The sequence below is a fragment of the Canis aureus genome, chromosome 30, assembly GCF_053574225.1.
Source record: "Canis aureus isolate CA01 chromosome 30, VMU_Caureus_v.1.0, whole genome shotgun sequence".
Lineage (NCBI taxonomy): Eukaryota > Metazoa > Chordata > Mammalia > Carnivora > Canidae > Canis > Canis aureus.
Window position 1 is genome coordinate 33,622,896 of NC_135640.1, and position 18,668 is coordinate 33,641,563.

The 18,668-nt window shown below is 45.1% G+C and overlaps 2 long non-coding RNA genes and 1 other non-coding gene across 5 annotated transcripts in view; 1 reads left to right on the plus strand and 2 right to left on the minus strand.

Moving 5' to 3' along the window:
- The window catches only part of LOC144301880 (uncharacterized), a 99,407-nt gene extending 95,683 nt beyond the window's left edge, over positions 1–3,724 (plus strand). For 2 of the 3 annotated variants that reach the window (XR_013368780.1, XR_013368782.1), the window contains exons 2-3: positions 2,500–3,281; positions 3,481–3,724. This is a non-coding gene — a long non-coding RNA (uncharacterized LOC144301880). The remainder of the gene's footprint in view (positions 1–2,499; positions 3,282–3,480) is intronic. The other variant, XR_013368781.1, reaches the window with a different exon arrangement.
- On the minus strand, positions 393–8,601 carry LOC144301879 (uncharacterized). The gene is made up of 3 exons (XR_013368779.1): positions 8,223–8,601; positions 2,555–3,607; positions 393–1,975 (listed from the first exon to the last, which is right to left on the minus strand). It is a non-coding gene; the product is annotated as an uncharacterized LOC144301879 (long non-coding RNA).
- A 9,293-nt stretch (positions 8,602–17,894) lies between these two features.
- On the minus strand, positions 17,895–17,999 carry LOC144302129 (U6 spliceosomal RNA). The gene has a single exon (XR_013369003.1). It is a non-coding gene; the product is annotated as a U6 spliceosomal RNA (small nuclear RNA).
- Positions 18,000–18,668: the final 669 nt, after the last annotated feature.

Consider the following 18,668-nt stretch of genomic DNA (forward strand, 5'->3'; position numbering starts at 1 on the left):
GTATGAATCAATTGAAACTGTGTCATTTTGTCACTTTCTGGCCCACAAGGAAATGTGTCGCAGAGACCATTCAACTAAGATGAGGACAGGTCAGCTCGGAGTGGTAGAAACAATCGCAGAAAAATCTCATGGGGTTGGGAAGTTGGGGGTGGAGGGTAGGGAGGGCTGTATAAATGCGATTAGATCCCTACTTCACACCATGCACTTTACACATACACCAGATGTGTATGGGTTATATCTACATGTGAAAAATATACTTCAAAACCTGGTAAAGAAAATAAAGGACCATAGCTACATGATCTTGGAGTAGAGGAAATCTTTTTTTTTTTAAAAGAAGAATTTACAAAGCCCCAACAATAAAGAAAAAGATAGATATATTTAACTATTTTAAATTTTAAAAATCTGTGCAGAAAAACATAAACTTCTACTGGCAAAAGATTAAAAACAGACTGGGAGACACATTTAATAGACTAGGAATTAGTATACAAAACACATAATAAGGAAAAGTAGAAAAAAATGAATTGTCAGAAAAGGAAACATGAATGGCCACCAAATAAGGAAAACAAACAAGAAGATCCTCAAACTCAGAGAAGGCAAAGAGAAACAACAAAGGGAGACCATTTCTCACTCATTGTATTTGCACAATTTAGTAGTCAGGCTATCGCAACTGTGGCAAGATTGTAGAAGAAATGATAAATCGTTGCTGGAAATATGAATTGGTAGAGGCATCTTGGAGAAAAAATTGGTGGCATGTAGGAAAATATGTTTACCCTGTGCTAGAAATTCTGCTTTGGGATAGCACTAGACAGCCTCCTGCGTGGTGTCATGAGCATCTTGTACCCAACAGGCTGGTGCAGCATTTTTTTGTGTTGGCAGGGGAAAAAGGAAGTGACCGAAACATCTCCCAGTATAGGAATAAAGAAAATGTAGTATTCTCTCTGATGAAATACCATACAACAATTTAATAAATAAAATTGATACATAGTAGCATTAATAGATGTTAAAATCATAAGGTAGAGGGTAAAAGCAAGATGCAGATTGATGGGATATACACAGATAATGTACTTGTGTTTTAAAAACCGGACCAGATAGTCTCTGTGTGTGTGTGTGTGTGTGTGTGTAACAGATACACATCTATCTAGAAAAATATTTTTCAAAGAAATGGAAGGATACGTGAACATTTGAGTCTCTAGGGGAATGTGAAGAGGGATGGGTCAGTGTTGGTGGTTTGAAGGGCATTAACTAATTCTCTCTCCTCGGCTTGCCCTTCCCTTCTTCTCCCTCCTTTCCTTCCTTTCTTCCTTCTTTTTTCTCCCCCCAGAATTGAAACAAATAAGAAAAAAAAAGTTAACATTTATTCATTTTAAATTGTGGAAATATGGAAGTTTAATTTCTTTCCTTTATTTTACTATAATTTTTAAATCTCAGAAAGCAGAAACCAAACCAAAGAACCTAGTATTTCTATAAATAAAAAAATAATAATTAACTGTAAAACTCTATTAAAAGAAATAAAGGAATACTCAAACAAAAGAAGAAAAGTATTACAGTAAGTTTGCTGTGTTCTAGAGAGTAGGCCAACTTCCTAATAGCATAAACCAACTCCTCAAAGTTGGGAGTGCCCACTGGTTTTTGAGTTGGAAGGAACCAGAGTGATCATTTACTGCTGAACCCCCTTTTTTCAAACTTCCTTCACGAATGATCTCCAGTCTCTTGAAATACTGTGGTGAGGGTGTCTTCTTCTAGTACCAGCAACTAGCCCTACTGTTCTGAAGCAAGCGATTCCATGCATTTTTCAGCAGCTCCAACTCTTGAGGAAAACGCTTCCTAATCTTGAGAAGAAACCTGTTCCTCTGGACTCCAGTGCTTGGTTCCATCTCTTCTTTCTGGAGCAACAGAGGTGAAATCCAAGGCTTCTTTAACCGGAATGTCCTTCAAAATGTGAAGACAGCTATCTTGCATTTACAAGTTTTTATACCTAAAAATATAAAGGGCTTTTGACGCAAACGCAAACATGTGAGCATCACATGGGGACATCACCATAAAACTCTAACAGGCTGTGAAATTGAGCTTTTAAAATTCTCTTTGACAATATGGAGGAAACTAACCTGACAGCACAGAGAGCTCAGGCCGTCCCAGATAGTGAATTTTTCCTCTGGACTTGGAGGCAAAGGAGTCCCCCTCTTCCACCCCCCCACCCCCCCAAGTGCATAATTGATGAGCAATCCTTATCAGACTTGAAAGGACAAAGATACAAAGGGGAACCGGATGCCTGGTTAGGAACTGATACCTCCACAGACATGAGAGGAAGCCACATTATCTCCTTATTAACAGCATTGTATATTTTATAAGAGAGTAGCGATGTCTTGCCAATTTCAGTGCCAACGTGAGCTAACAAAGGGATCCAAATACTGCCTTAGGAAAGTTTATCTTAAGGGGAAGGGCCCCTGGAGGCCCGGACCCCACGGTATCGATGTTTATTGGTTGGCTTGTTTCCACCAGCTCGAGAAGTGACCAATGGACAAGAGAGCCCGTTGGCTGACGCCGTCCGAGTTACCTGAGATGCCGTGTATCACCGTAGCGGGAGGGCGGGAACGTGAAGCTCAGGTTCCCACCGTCGGTGATGACGCCGGGTCTCCAGCTCCACTTCCTGGAACTCAGTAGGCCTCCATTTTGTTCTGCTGCAAACCTCACCACCCTCGGGCACTGAGGGCATCCAGAGCAATGATAAAAATAGCTAATGGCTGGAAGCAACCAATCAAAACGGACCATGGCTGCAATGCCTTATGGGAACTTCCGGCCGGATATCCGGCCGCCGGACAGCTCCAACCAATCAGGCTCCGAGAAGCCCTTTCCGAGGAGAGACCCCGGAAGTGTCGCTCCAATCACGCGGACTGGATTGTTACGTCCCGTTAGATCTCCCTGAAATTATATTTTACGCATTAAACCTCTTCTTTTTAAAATTTCTCTTTGGGAATCACTTCAGTTGGTCTTTCTTTCTTTTTTTTTTTAGATTTTATCTATTCATGAGAGACACACACAGAAAGAGGCAGCAGAGACACAGGCAGAGAGAGAAGCAGGCTCCATGCAGGGATCCCGATGCGGGACTCAATCCCGGGACTCCAGGATCACGCCCTGGGTCGAAGGCGGCGCTAAACCACTGAGCCACCCAGGGGTCCCCAGTTTGTCTTTGAATGCAGACGAAAATGAGGAAGGAATGGGAAAGGGATGGCTTAATTTTTCTACGTTGTGAGATGACTGACAAAGCTCCATCCTTCTCTAAGGTGGTTGGGCGGCCTGAATTGAGGAAGGGGGTGTAAGCATCCTTTAACGCCCTCCCCATAGCTCCCCAACCCTATAGTTCCCTCTTCGGAGAATGATGCCTTCTTAAAACCCCGCCCCCATCTCCACCTGTTGCCATCTCACCCCAGAGCCATTTCCCTTACAGCTTCCTCCACGCAGTCTTACTTTTCTCCTTACCAGATTCCATCTGCCCCTCCTTTCAGCTGTAAGTCTGTTTCCTAAGCCTGACATGGTCCACGCGGATAAAGAAATCTTCAGATGGTGCTTCCCAGACAGCCGTCCCTAACTCTGGGGGTGTTGTGACCACCTACAATGGAAAATAATTATTTCACAACCTTTCCCTTACTGTCTCTTCACCCCCCCCCGCCCCCACCCCACATCTTGCTGTATGTTTATTTGTTTTTGACTAGAGTGAATTAAAATCAGTTTTGTTTGGAGGATTTCACAACAGGCTTTGACATTTTTGGAGATACAATGGAGAAAGATTGAAGACGAATGAAAACCTAACCACCGTGAGCATCTCACGAGTTTGTGGGGCTTTCCCCCTTAGTTGTGCAAACTCAGTCCAGTGGGATATAGAAATGAGCGCTGCAGGAAGGCATTTTTCTGTTTGCCAAAAAACAGTGGTGTTGAATGGCTTGAGAGACCACAAAATCACATTTCTCCACTCAGCACTGGGAAAAAATTATAATGGGAAAGTATATGACCAATTCACATCACCTGGGTCCACTATAGCCAGAGAAAAGGGGATTCCAACCCAGTCACTAATATGCATTGGATTAACTTGCTGTGGGTGTTTTTCTGGGTCTTTCTGTTGTCTTTTGATTCAACCACATAATTGCTTAAATTAAGCAGTGGAGAGTGCCTGGCTCCTTAGTTCTTGGGCTGCTACCCCTTGAACTTGCATCGTTTAGATTAAGGAAGAAATGAAGGCAACGCAGGAAGGTTCTCGGTTGGGATTGCTGTGGGCATTAACTTTAGTGTCAGTCCCAGCTCTGCCCCCAGCATTTCAGGTGCATGAGGTCTGGCTGGTTTCTCAAGAACTTCCCTGGTCTGATGCCCACTTGAGAAGTTTGTTCTCCAAAACTCAAACCTCAATAATTATAAAAACTTATTGGAAATGTTTTCAATATTTTCAAGCTGAAAATATGCCTATATATTTTAAACAACCCCGAAGGGATTAAGAAGGGGAGAGTGTCAGGGCTGGGTAAGAGGCAGCCTCGTGCTGAAGGCCCAGGTGGGAAAGTGCCAATGTCAAATTATTGGATGAGATTTCTGAGCAAGAATCAAATATTTTAGTCCTCCAGCATTTGTGGAAATTATTTTAGCAGGGAGCAGTGGTGGCACCAGGACAATGATTTGTTTTCTCAAAGTCTAAATTGGGAAACTGTAGGACTCCATGTTTACCTTTTCATTACAAATTTAATCTTTAAGATATTCTATCTGAATGATGAAAAGCCAAGAGGTAGAGCTCTGTATTTTAAAATGGCAGGGGGTCTTGAAGACCCCCCAAAATTGCTTAGTAATAGATCAGTGATCTCCAACCTCAAATGACTTCCACATATATAAATTGCAAGCCAGAAGGAGACAGTAAGGAGAAGAACAGAAGGGTTTGTTTGGAGAGTACCACAAATAATTATAAGTTATGGGAACAGAGAGGAAAATAAGACATGTTGATTAGAAACACCAGGATGAATTGGCATTGATTTCGCTGTACAATAGAAAATTTGTTTCAAATTTTCTTCCAACAGATGCATAGCATGGTGAGAGAGGAATTAAATTTTATTCCAGGTTCAAGTTTAAGTTTGGAAATGAAATTTGGGAAGGTATGCCTCATTTCACAGAAACCAAGCAACTTTCTGAATACTCTTACATAAGGTGTCCAGTTGAGAGCTGATTTGATTATCTAGTAGCTGTAGGCTCAGAAAAAATTGTTCTCCTGCTTTTTAGTATATGTTTAGCCCTTTTTGTTCACTTGCTGATGCATCCTAATATTCTTCCCTGTGAATCTTCACACGTCCTGCCACAGTCTGGTTCTAATAGCAGTCTCAAAAAAAAAAAAAAAAAAAAAAACCACAGAAGTTTCCATAAAGCCCTTGCTTGTTATATGGCTATGGAACACCAAATCACACATTCTGCTCACTTAAGTTGCAGCTGTTAATTTTCCTCCAGGTCCTTAATAACTGGAATAAATACAAAAGTCACATATATTATTGCTCTCTCTCTATCTTTTTATTATTTCTCTTTTTAAATGAAGAGCTGGTTAGCATCATCAAGTCTGCACTACTTCCTTAAAGTGGGATTTGACTGCTTGTGGTGCTGACTTTCTTCCCAGAGTCCATGTGGTCTCTTGACCAGGGAGCCCTGTCACTCAGCTGGCCATGGGCTGACCCCTGGGCTGACCCACAAGGCTGGCCCAAGGCAGAACTGGCAGGTGGGCATGGCTGTTCCCCCAGCTCCCTAAGAGGGGCCTGTGTCCTAAGCATGTGCTCACCCTGGGCTCCACTGGCTCTCTCCTGGAGCCACTGTTTAAAAACCACTCATAATAAAATAAAATAAATAAATAAATAAAAATAAAAATAATAAAAGCCACTCAGACCTCACCCCATTGGCCTTCTTCTACCCTAATCTTCAACCTGAATCATAAGTGTTCCTGTGACCCTGCTCCCTCAGAAAGGTCCCTGCTCATGGACACCTACTCCCATAGCGATGCTCAAGAATCTCTACAGGGCTGATGTGCAATAGCAGAGAGCCCCTGGCCCACTGCCCACAGTGACTTCTCTGCCCCTGGGGGCTCCCCTGGGCCCTCAGCGGCCTCACCTCCTCCTGCCTAATTGTCAGCATATCCCTGGGCCCCACAAAGAAGATGGGGCAACCTGCTAGAGGGTAAGCGATGCAGAGGATCATGATTGGGCTTACTGATGAGTCCAATGCCTGGTACGTAATCTGCACTCGGCAAAGTGTTGTAACATTGGGGGAATCCTTTTCCTCTTTTTCTCCTTCCTTCCCTCCAGAAAAGAAGACATGGCCTCTCTCCTCATCAGGGATGATCTCAACCTGCCTTGTCACTCTCTCCTCCAGAAGCCTGGTCCTCCCTGGTTTCCTGCCGGGGATCCTCATCTCTATCTTTCTCTTACCCTCAGCACCACCTCCTCTCTAAGTGGTATTCTCTTTCTGACCGTTTTTCCCCAAAGGTTTGAAACTTGTTATTATCAGGGTAGATAGAAGTACTTCTAGAAGGGGCAGGAGCTCTCACGAGGAGATAAGGAGAAAACAAAACAACAAATAAATGATTTCAGTTAAAAAAAAATTGAGATTTTTACAGGCTACTCCTGAAAAATTAGAAGGCCTGCCAATCCCAGACCAATGGATCCCTGTATCAACCAGCATCAGTTGTTCCCTTCCAGAAGACCTTGCACTGGACAGATGCAACAGATGTCACCTCCTGCATACTATTCTGTCAATGGCCCTGACATGCTTTTAAATTTTGTTTACAAAAATATCACTGGCAGGACGCCTGGTGGCTTAGCGGTTGAGTGTCTGCCTTTGGCTCAGGTCATGATCCTGGGGTCCTGGGATCAAGTCCCACATCGGGCTGCCTGCAGAGAGCCTGCTTCTCCCTCTGCCTGTGTCTCTGCCTCTCTCTCTGTGTCTCTCATGAATAAACAAACAAAATATTTAAATACACCGGCTACCTAATTCTGATAGACAGACATGCATTCCAGTCCCTGTTTGTAGAGCTAGAGGTTCTTATGCTGAACTTGGCAGTGGGCTGTTTGCATGACCAGTAGAGAGAAGACAGGGAGCTATTACTGAACTTTTTAGACTTTTTCCTCCAATCAAGTGGGACCACCGCCAGCTCCTCTCACCTTTCTCTCCCGACCATCTAACCAAAACTCACCTGAATTTCCCCCCAACATCCAGAAAAACCACACTCCAAAAGATTCAGAGCCAATGGAGACAAAGATGCTTTGTCGATGAAGGATTTACTGACATATTTCTGAGAGATTAATTGGCATCAGGACATGAAGAGGGACTGGGTGAAAAATGCTCTCTTATAAAAGATGTATTTAAAAACCTGATTACAAACATAGTTCACATTCATTGCAGAAAACTCAGGAAACACAGAGAAGCACAAGAAAAGAAAATTAAAACCACCTCTACCCTCACACTTAGAGAATACACCTTTCATTATTTTTTATTCTTGTAAATGGAACAAAACACATTCCAAAGATCAGATCTTATGGTAACCCCCTGTGCTGCATCATATTAGACACATTTCCTCGTGTTACTAAATATCACCTACGTATAATTTTAGGGATGATTTTATACATCGTATTCTATTGGGGGAATGTATCATAATCTAGGTAATCATCTCCTATTGTCAGGCATTGTTTCCAATTTTCTCCTAGCTATGAACATCCTTCCTTGCTTGCATATATTTTCACATGTCCATGATTATTTATTAGATAAATGTCTAGAAGTGGATCAGTGAGTCACAGGTACGATTTTTTTCAAGGCTTTTGATAGTATCATCAAATTGTCCTCTGGAACTGTATTCTCACCTGCAGGGTATAGGAGTGCTCATTTCCCCAAATCCACGCTACCTGGAAAACATGTCCTTATGGGTTTGGCCGATCGACAGTTGTAGCACTTGACATTTAACAATAATATGCCAATAGCCAAGGACCAGACACTGAAAATGGTGGGGAGAACAGAGGAAATCTCTGAGAACACAGAAGGGCTCTTTTACAGAGGAGGAAAGTGAGACCCAGAGAAGTAAGTGATTTGCCCAAAGTCATACAGGTAATCGGTTGGTGTCTTATTGATGTTGGACTTGAGTGTAGTCACCGGCCTGCAGCACAATGACCAATTCTGGTCACAGTGTGGGATCGATGAGTTAACAATTATCCCAAGCTTACCTGACTTCCCTTGCCCCCTGCCATTTTGAAGCATTAAATTTAGGCAGCTGCTCATACTGGTCGTGAAACGTCATGATGACCAGAAGTTCTCTAGGACCTCAACACTGGGCCAGATCCTCTTCGTGGTTGCTCTTCAATATATATCCTGAGTCTGATCAAACCTGCACACAGCGAGCCGTGTATCAGGCTCAGATAAGGGCTAGGTGGTCTGTGTAGGAGCAGCAGCCTTCCTAAAAGCCTCCTCGAAGAAGAGCACATGCGACAGTGCCTCAGGTTCAAGATGCGTGACTTGTTGCACCGGAGGCAGCTGGTCAAGTCCAGACTAGCACTGTATGTGCTGCCTCTGAGCCCTGAAAGCTCTCCCGCCTCATTTCTCACAGCAGACTTGGGGAAATTGTGGCTCCTCCCTGGCCCTTCCAGCAGTAGCTCTCTAGGTGCTCCACACTGCCACCCACGGTTGGGTGGTGGATCTCTTCCCTCCCCTGACTTCTGTGACATCACCACTCTTTTGGTTTTTGTCCTACTTTCTTGTATCTATTTCAGTGTGTCTGCTTTAACCTTTAATCGTAAATATGTGGCACAGATCTCAGATCACAAACTCAGAGATGTTCGTTATTTTAATTTTCAAAACAACCACTTTCACACGCTATTTCAAGCTCTTATTTTGCCAGATAATGGAAACTGAAATGTCAACGAACTTGGGGTCATCTCAGATGCTCCCACTGCCCTGTTCTCCCCTTCCTCTGGGGATTTTATGCTGAGGGGAGGTGCAGGGGTCTGGCATCTGGTTACCACTTATCATCCTTGGGCACATACACACTGGCACAGCCTGAGGCGTCTGTCGTTCCTGTCAGGTCCCTGTCCTCAGCAATGTATGTCACCACAGTGTCCTCCTGGGCCCCCCTGAGCTCTTGTCAGAGTTGGCTCTCTCTATCATTTCTGGGCTACTCAGGGACACATGGAAAATATCCAGCTAGCACTCGTGTGGGTGCAGGGGAACTGTAACATGTGACTGGGCCATTTGCCTGGTGACATGCCACCCAGCTTTTGCTCCTCCAGTACTCGTGCTTGGCATGGAGGCACCCCCTCCCCTTGGCTTGCCTCCTTTCACGAATGCAGAAGTAATTCTTCCTAAAGAAGAGTAGCACCTCACTCCTGGATTCCCCACACCTCTTGGACATTTCTGCCATTCCTATCCTACTCCACACCCCACCTACGCCTTGGCTGGGTCAGATTTTAAAATCCTGACTTTGGGATGCTCCAATTTAGAATAGAAGAAGTAGCTAGTGAGCAGTGATACTAAAAACACTACTTCTAACACATCATGCTGTTGTTGTGCTACCCGTGGATCTACTCTCAACCCTTGATGGGGATTTGACCCCCTGACATCCTTTCCAAGATGGGTCTCAATCAGCTCCCGTCTGCTGGTATCAGTTCTGCAGGTTTCCACTCTCAGCAGTTCCCCAGATGTGATGGTACTTCCCGGGCAGCACGACCAAACCAGAAATCCACTTCTATCTCACTTATTACCTTGTTCACACCCGCAGAGTAAGAGGACATCTCCTGCCTCCACCCTTACTTGATTTGCTAAGGTCTACCCTGCCACCCTGTCTCCTCTTTCATGGAACTTTCCCGACTACTTTGTCACTCCCCTGATGGCTTCCTTCTCAAGTCCTACAGCACATATTGTCACTCACATCTCACTGAACATGGGCTGCTTAGTATGTTTTTGTGAGATATTGACTAAATCATGACTTTCTAAGGGGGCAAGGACTCTGCCTCTTTCACTGCTGTATTCCCAGGACCTACCTAGCACAGTGCTGGACACACAGTAGATATTCATCAGACATTTTCTTAATGGATAAATTCTGTTAACAAGTTCTGAGCCTCATCAAAAGAAAAAGTTGTGCCGTACACCTTTAGAGAACCCCAGAGCCTAAAAAAATCCATGGTGCTGAGTGTGTGTTTGTGCATGATGGGGATGGTGAAGTAGAGAAAGGATACAGAGGTCACCCCGGAATTGAGAAAGTATTTTTATGGAAGTACCAATACAACATTCTCATTACTAAATACTCAGGCCGGCCATATCTGGGTCCTCATATTAACTCCTTCCTTGACAAAAACTTTGATTTTGTGTGTTGGAGTATGTGTAGCATATAATGGCATCATTCCACACATGTCTAAAAACAACCAACCAAATAACGCACATGTAGTGAGTACCTAATTTGTGTCTGGCACTGGGCTTCTAGAAATGGAAAAGGAAAAAGAAAGGATGATTGCTTCTGGAGAAGTGCTTGTCTCCCAGAGGTTACAGTCTAGTTGGGGAGTCAAGTCATGCACACCCCAAATAATAACAGGGCAAGAACTAAGTTATACATCAGGTACCAAAAAGAAGGTCTAGCAGCTAAAGAATTAGGAGATGAGAAATCCCTGGAAGAATCAATGAACGTATCACAGACATGAAGGGACTTAGGTTGGACCTTACGTGACAAGGTCACACGGGAATGGCCTTGTGAACGCCCAATGGCTTTAAGCATAAAGAGAAACAATATTACTTGTGCTTAATCTAATGCAAAATTTATTAATCTCATAAGCCTATTAAATATTTTTCTTCTAAAAATCCAAACACCACTTACCCAACCAACAATGTAAAACTTAGGAATTTCCAAATGAAAACATTCTCTGATATTTAAACGTTGATTACAAACTCCGTTAATCAAATTTGCCTAATCATCCAATTAAAATCACAATTCCACTCTATTGGTTTCTTTTGCACACTTCAAAAAAAATGTGTATATTATCACAATGCTAATGACACTTTGTTACAATTACACTTAAAACAAGGATAAAAGTTCTAGTAGCATGGACCTATTTGTTTCTTTATTATTTTCCACTTATTCTTATTTTGATCCATTCCTGAGATTTCAGTGACTCTACAAGATAGTGATTTCTCTGCCTTCCTAAGATGATAACTTATCAGAACCAAAGTCAAGGTATCATCTCAGCCTAGTCAAGCCAGCATGTTCTAGGTTCTATACCAACTGATTCTTGTGGGGATATAGGGTATGGTTACAAAAACCAAGAACATTTAAGTCCAAAGTTTCTAACTGGGTTCCTTTTTTGTTTTGTTTTTTTCATGAGAGACACACAGAAAGAGGCAGAGACATAAACAGAGGGAGAAGCAGGTTCCCTGCCGGGAGCCTGATGAAGGACTCGATCCCAGGGTCCTGGGATCATGACCTGAGCCGAAGGCAGACCCTCAACCTCTGAGCCACCCAGGTACTCTGCTGGATTCCTTTTTATGATGGAATTTTGATTTTTGTGTTTGCAAAATCTCCCTCTGAACCTCGCTACATCCACCCTACACCCTCCTCCACCCCTGCTTCCGGCCCTGAGGGCCTGACCTATACGGACTCATAGATGGGATGGAAGAGACTATCTTCTCGTTGGCTTCAGCTAGCAAAGTGCTCAGCCTAAGATTAGAAGCCAGCAGTGGGGCGGCACCTGGTCTGACTTCTCTGGCCCCTCACTGTGAAGCGGTTTTGGCAAGCTGTGTCCCTCATAGCTCCTCTCAAGGTGGCCTGTTCCACAGGACCCTCCTGTTCCATGTTCTAGGGACTGCTTCTTCCTTCAGCCAGCCTGGTGGATGGAGGAGCCAAGATAACACCAACACGGCAGTCCTCCACCACCCTACAGCCAGGGCACACCTTTGTAATTATCTCCTCCTTGAATGATCCCCTCTTGCCAGGCCCCTTGTTTCCTGCTGGGGTCCTGGCTGTGGTCTTGGCGGGGATTGGTGATGTGCTTGGATACTCTGGATGCCCCAGGGGCAGGTAACTCTGCCCAGCTTGCCAAAAGCAGGGACAGGAAAGACATGTCAGAAGAAGGACACTGACCTTGCAGGATGGCAGCCAGTTTGGTCAATAGAGGGTGGACGGTTGACCTCAGTAACCTGCCTGCGTGGACACCCCCAGCAGCAGGGGAACAGGGGGCCCTCCCAGCAAAGAAAGACGTCCCAGATGACAAGCTCATTCAGGACCGAGGATCATCAGGACTGAGGTGATCCTCAAGGCAGAAATGACACCTTCCAGGATTATTGTGGACAACTAGCAATAAAAACATTCATCAAACCTCTGCCAGAGGAAGTCCTTCAACACCAGGCTGTTGCTAAGCTGGATCCTCAGCATTGCCTCGTTCTTCCTTTATTAAATTGGCATCATCACTATTGTTGCCTGACTTCAAACCTCCTTTAGATGAGCTGGAGATTTGTGAGGTCGCATCCACACGGACACGCTAGAGAACTAGGGCAATTATGCGGATAATTCAAGCCAGAGTCTGTCTTTGCTTAAATTCCATGATCACCTGAAAAGCCTGTTTTTCAGAGTATCTCCAATGGCACATTCAGACAAAAACAATTTTGTTTTCTGGATGACTGCCTCTGTCTTTTGGCCCTGTGACTTCAGCCCCAGTGGAAAAGTGATATTCATCATGCTCTGGTCCTGAGCCTGTGGAATCAATAAACAAGGCATCGTGATCAGGACCAGTAACAGGTCCAACTGTGCACAGCAGAAAAAATGGAGGGAGAAGAGATCTGCACAGGCCCCTCCGCCCTGCTCCGCACTCTGTGGACAGAATTCACGCAAGGCCGAGCAAGCTACCCTGGGGCTGGGCCCTGCCCCGCTCTCGTTGCCTTTCTGGGGTAATGGTCGTGCCTGCAGAAGTAAGTCTTCCACGGAGCCCTTTTAAGCAACCTGCACACATCAAACTAATGAAAACTTTGAGCCAGTGTTGGCTAGAAGCGATTGGCCACTTTGTGCAAACCTGCTTGGTGGCTATTACTTGAACTGTGAGCATAGTTGGGGAATGCGGGTGAAATGATTTGGAGCTTGCAAGGAAAGACCCATGGCTTTCCAGGGTGCCTGGAATTCTATAGTTAGATATGTGTTTCTTTAGCTCTTCGAGTGTTTAGTGTTTCACACTAAAATATTACTTCTAAAAGAAGGGACATTTCTAGATCCACTAGTGTGCTTACTCAGGGTTCATACCGTGCTGCTTCATTTCATCTTTATAATCTTCTCGAGAGAGAGGTGCTATTATCATCTCCATTATACAAATGTGAAGTCCCAGGGACAGAGAGGTTCAGTAACTTATCCCAAGCCACACAGTAAGTGGAGGGGCCAGGACTGAAACCAGGCAGTCCACTCAAAGTCTAGGGCATAGCTGCCCCTCTTTTCTGCATTCCTTGGGACAAGATGGGGTTTCTTTCAACTCAGAAGGAAAAATGGGTGCAGCAGAGCTGATTTGGAAGAGGTGGTATCTCAAATGGCAAGATACCCTCCGTTATCATGGCTGGATAACATTCCCATGATATCCATGATATCCTCCTGGTTTACCAGGAGGGGGGATAAGGGATCAGGGCAGGGGCCTTAGCCAGCAATGTCAAGGTTTTCTCCAGACTATTCAGAGTTCCCTGGAGGAGGTTAGCCCCTGTTGCTTTGGGTTAGGGAGTCTTCTCTGCCCAAGGGCCATGTAGTTGAGCCAACACCGACAGTAAGAGGGGAACAGATATAGACATGAGGAAGAACATGCTAGTGGGGCCAGACTCCATGTGACTGAGTTCTAGTTCTGCTACTTTTTAAGACAGTGACTCCTGGGAAAGGATAGCTTACCCTTTGTGGGACTCAGTTTTGTCACCTGTGAAATGGGAATGAGGGCAGGCACAGTACCTAACCTGTAGGTTTGCTGTGAGGACAGAATAGTAAGCAATGGCCTGGCCAGAGTTGAGAATTCCGAGGCACTCCTCAGTGCATTAGGGTGGAGTAGAGTGGGCTCTGAGGTCTCTGATGGTATGGGAAGGGGCGGTGGTGGGTGGGAATGTTATCCAGCCATGATAACGGAGGGTATCTTGCCATTTGAGATATGAGTGGATCTTGAGGGCATTATGCTAAGTGAAATTAGACAGAGAAAGACATAAACTGTAGGATTTCACTTAGATACGGAATCTAAAAACAGCAGAACTTATAAAAACAAAGAGTAGAATGGTGGTTACCAGGGGCTGGCAGTGGGGGGTGGGCAGTGAGCCGAAGTGGGAAATGTATTTAAAGGTACAAACTTGCAAGTAGCAGATAAAATAGTCCCAGAGATCTAATGCACACCGGAGAGATTATAGTCAGTAATACTGTATAATAAAGTTCAAAGTTGCTGCGAGATTCGATCTTAACTCTTCTCACCACAAAGAGAAATGGTAATTATATGACAGGAGAGAGGGGCTAGCTAATGCTCTGGAAGTAATCACGTGGCAATATATAAATGCGTCAGTTAAGCATGCCGTACGCTTCAAACTTCTACAAGGTTGTATGTCACTTATATCTCAATAAAAATGGAAAAATTAGGTTTTTAAAAAAGGATGTTGGCTGTGAGACATGGTCCACTAGTGAAGACAGTGGGCTCAGGAGAAGATGGTTTTGTAATGTCAGAAAGAAGCCTGTGTGTGGGAAGGGAGAGACTGAGGAAGGGGTGACAGGAAGGTCCTCCGAGGGGAGGACAGACAGTAGACCAGGGTTTAGGTAGAGAGCTGGCCCTGGGGCGAGCCGTGCACGCTGCTTTCCTGAGGCCAAGTGCAAGGAAGAGACATCAGATATGGAGAAAAGTAGTTCTTGAAGATGGAAAGCTATAGCTGGTATAAATGAAGACAACTCTCTTTTCAGGGCCACAGCCTTCTCTACACTCCTGAGGGTGAAGTTATCAGTCAGGAGTGAGAGCATCGTGTAACAGTTGAAAAACATTAATTAAACATAATACCGTACATTTATCTCTGCTGGTACCATTTACCAATTTTTTGTTGTGTCTGTCTCGCTCAGACAGAGAGGCGAAATATGAACTAGCTACTGTGGTGAGCTAACTTTGCAGGGCTGGAGTGTTTATAGAAAGATTTATCCAACTGGGCAGAAACTCTGTGGCCATCAGACACTGAAGGCTAAGAGGGTCTTTTCATTTAGAGATATTAAGGAAGAGAAGTGGTATGCGGCCAGGATCTAAGCCAGCGTTCGAGAACTCTGGGGCGGGGGGGATTCTAATTTATCAGACTGGAGGTTTAAATTCAGAGGTGGTCAAAGTCCAGTGTTTTCGAAGACGAGCAAGCTAAATGTAGATCAATGGCCAAGACTGTTGGTGAAGGATGTAACCCATCATTACGTGTGGTCACAGTGTCCCCGGAAGCCCTACTGCATAACAGAGGGTTCAGTATGTGAACCTTGCCTCTCCAGCATGTCACAAAGCACAGGTATGAGAGAAGACAAAATCAACCAATACTTTAAAAAAAAAAAAAAAAAGCAGCATTTCTCTGGGGGAAAGAAAACATTATATCAGGGCAAAATCACACCTAATTTCTTAGAGTTTGACATGAAGATGAATAGCTTTGTGGGTATAACTTATATAGACCTTCAACAAACTTTTGTCTTGTCAATGGAGGCTATGAAATACTGACTTTCTGTGAAATTGATGAGGACATAAAGTCATGAAGAAGGGATTGGTTTAGAGATGACAAGCCCCGTGATTGGGCCCCCTGGAAATGGGCAACGTGGTGGCCCAGAGCCTGAGATCTCCAAGGTTGCCAACAACGCCAAATTCTTTCGTAGTAAATCATCAAATCAGCAGAGATTCTACAAGTGACGCTGGGGAGAGTCCGTAAGTAGCATATAAACACTGATCGGTCTCTCAAAGTAATAATGTTAGCATTCACAATTATTTAGTGAATGCCCGTGTCAGACCCTGCCCCAGGTACCCTGTCATCTGCGAGCTTAACTCTCACGAGTCCTGCAAGGCAGATATTTTTATTTATAGATGAGGAACAAAGAGGAGACAGCTCCAGGGTCCCTGTCCTTTTGACAGTATATTAAACTGCTAGGGTCCCATACAAAATATGACAGATTGGCTGGCTTAAACGTCAGAAATTTATTTCACACGGTTCTGGAGGCTAGACATCCAACATCAAGGTGTCTGCAGGGTTGGTTTCTTCCGAGACCAATCTCCTCGGCTTGTAGATGGCCATCTTCTCACTGTGTCCTGATGTGGTCTTTGTTTCACGCACGTGCACCCCTGGTGTCTCTGTGTGTGTCCAAAATTCCTCTTATGAGGGCTCCAGTCAGCTAGATTAGAGCCCACCCTAAGGGCAGCATTTTAACTTCATTGCTTCTTTAAAAGTCCCACCGCCAAACACGTTTGGAGATACTGGGGGTTAGGGTTTCAGTGCATGAATTTTAGGGGTACACAGTGTTGCCCAAAGCAGACAGCAAGTAGGGTGAACTTTGGAAAATGATGCCATTGGCATGGCGGTAGAGTCTATTGGACCCTCCCACCCTGAAAGCAGGGAAGATGTATTCTCTTTAATGTCAGACCCTGGGCAGGGGGCAGGGGGGCATGTGGGGAGGTCGGAGAATGAGGAGTATCTCCCCAAAATAAGCTGCAAGGAGAGCGAGGAGAACGAGGAGAGAGAGGGTCTCACCCTCCCCTCTTTCCTATACACCCTCTCTTCCATCTCAAGTGAAATCTTGAGTCTTTTATACAGGTCAAAAATGCTGAATTCATTTTCTTCACCCTAGGGTCTAAAATACAGAGTTGAAATAAGAGACCCAGCCACCCTGCACCCCACTCCAGGGCCAAATCAGATGGATGGAATCTGCTCCAAACACAACATCATTCCATAGCGCATAGTTGGGGTAGAGCATGTGGAATGGGGCTAGAGTTACTTGAATTCTTTTCGAGGCTGACATGTATGCAACCCCGGACACAAGAAACTCTCTCTCTGCATTCAGTTTGCAGCAAAGTAAACAATTTGTAGCAAGTCAACAGGGTGTCCGTTGTGTCCAAGCTTGGCAGACCCAGCTTCAAAGAGGCCTTTTGTTGTAAAGGATATTTAAAAATTCTTCGTTAGCCGTAAAAAGTTATTTAAAAACCTCTTTCCCAGCCACCCAAATACCTCTCGTTAAAAAAGAGACAAAAATAAAACCCCCCCACAACATTTGTGAATAACAAGGAATGGTCGTTCATGGTCCTGACTTCTAGTCTGATCAAGTCGGTAGGGTTTATGGAGCACATTGGGGTGCCCTTCCTGGGCGATGCGCAGAGAGAGAGGAAGAGGAGGGAGATGGGCTCTGCCTATGAGGGAAGAGAAGAAGACATGATAGAGGTGACACAGTCTGCAGGGACAGTAGAACTCCCGACATGTACAATGTTGCTTGGGAATGATTTGGGGTAAAAGGCAGGGCCATGGCCTTCCACAATTCTGGGGGCTATCTTTTATCCTGGCAAAGCTGAGCCACTGATCTAAGCTGCAGTATGTGTGGAACCCCTGCAGGGGGTAAAATCGAGATACACCTGGGCCAGAGGCCTCCTCTAGGGACGCAGGAGCGGCCCTAGCCCAAGCACTATCAAACCATCAGTGGGACCCCAAATGCTCCCATGGGCACCATGAGAGTCATCCCTTGTGCTCTGTCCTCCAGGGCCCAGCAGACCCCATGACCCACCTTCCCGGAGGTGGTGGCAGGCTGTTCCACAGGGGTCCTGCAGCACCTCTTGTTGGGTCTCCCCATATCCATAAACATGCCTCACTACTTCTTGGGGGGCTCACAAGAAGCTTCCGCTGGCCGGCTGCCCATGAACTGGTCAAGATGGAAGGAACGCTCAAGTCCCCTAAATCATGTCCCTCCTGGTGCAGGGGCCATGCTAGTCTTCTCTGTATACTTCCAATTTTAGTGTGTGTGCTGCTGAAGCAATCACAGTCACGTCCTTCCTTCTGGAAGGAAGGAGACTGAGACCAAGAGAGAGAGAGGCCGGTGTCCAAGGCCCCACAAGAAGTGAAGAGCAGAGCTGGGTGAGTGTCACTCTCCCTCATCCAAAGCCTCGTTGGCTTTGTCACTGTGACCCCTGTGTCCTCTCCTCTCAGCTAATGCCTCAGTTTCAACAATTAAAATTGTGATCCTTGATGTGAAGGCACCAATTCCCACTACAGTGTAAATCATTTAATACTTACCCTGTGATTAGTGCAAGGGTAGTTGGATCTCATCCCTTCTTAGGAGCAGATTTTGGCAGGCGAGAAGGTGAGACTCTGAGCCGTTCTTGTTGGTGGTGGAGGGGGTGTGCCCCCCCCGCCCCCCAGGAAGATGGGCAAGAAGCAGGGGGAGGGCAGAGAGGGGCCCAAGACAAGTTTGCACACTACACAATATTGCCTCCATCTGGCCTCGCTTGGATGGTCTGGATGATTTTGATATTATCCAGAAGACTTAGGATGCTGACCAAAGACTTCTCCAGATGCTCAGAAGTTGTACTTCCAAGCATAATTCTTGGCTCTCTGAGAACCACAAGTAATTGATGACACCCCCCGCCTTTTCCACATCCTATTCTTTCCAGCTCCTGAACAGATAGATTTTCTTGTTTGTAGACTCATTC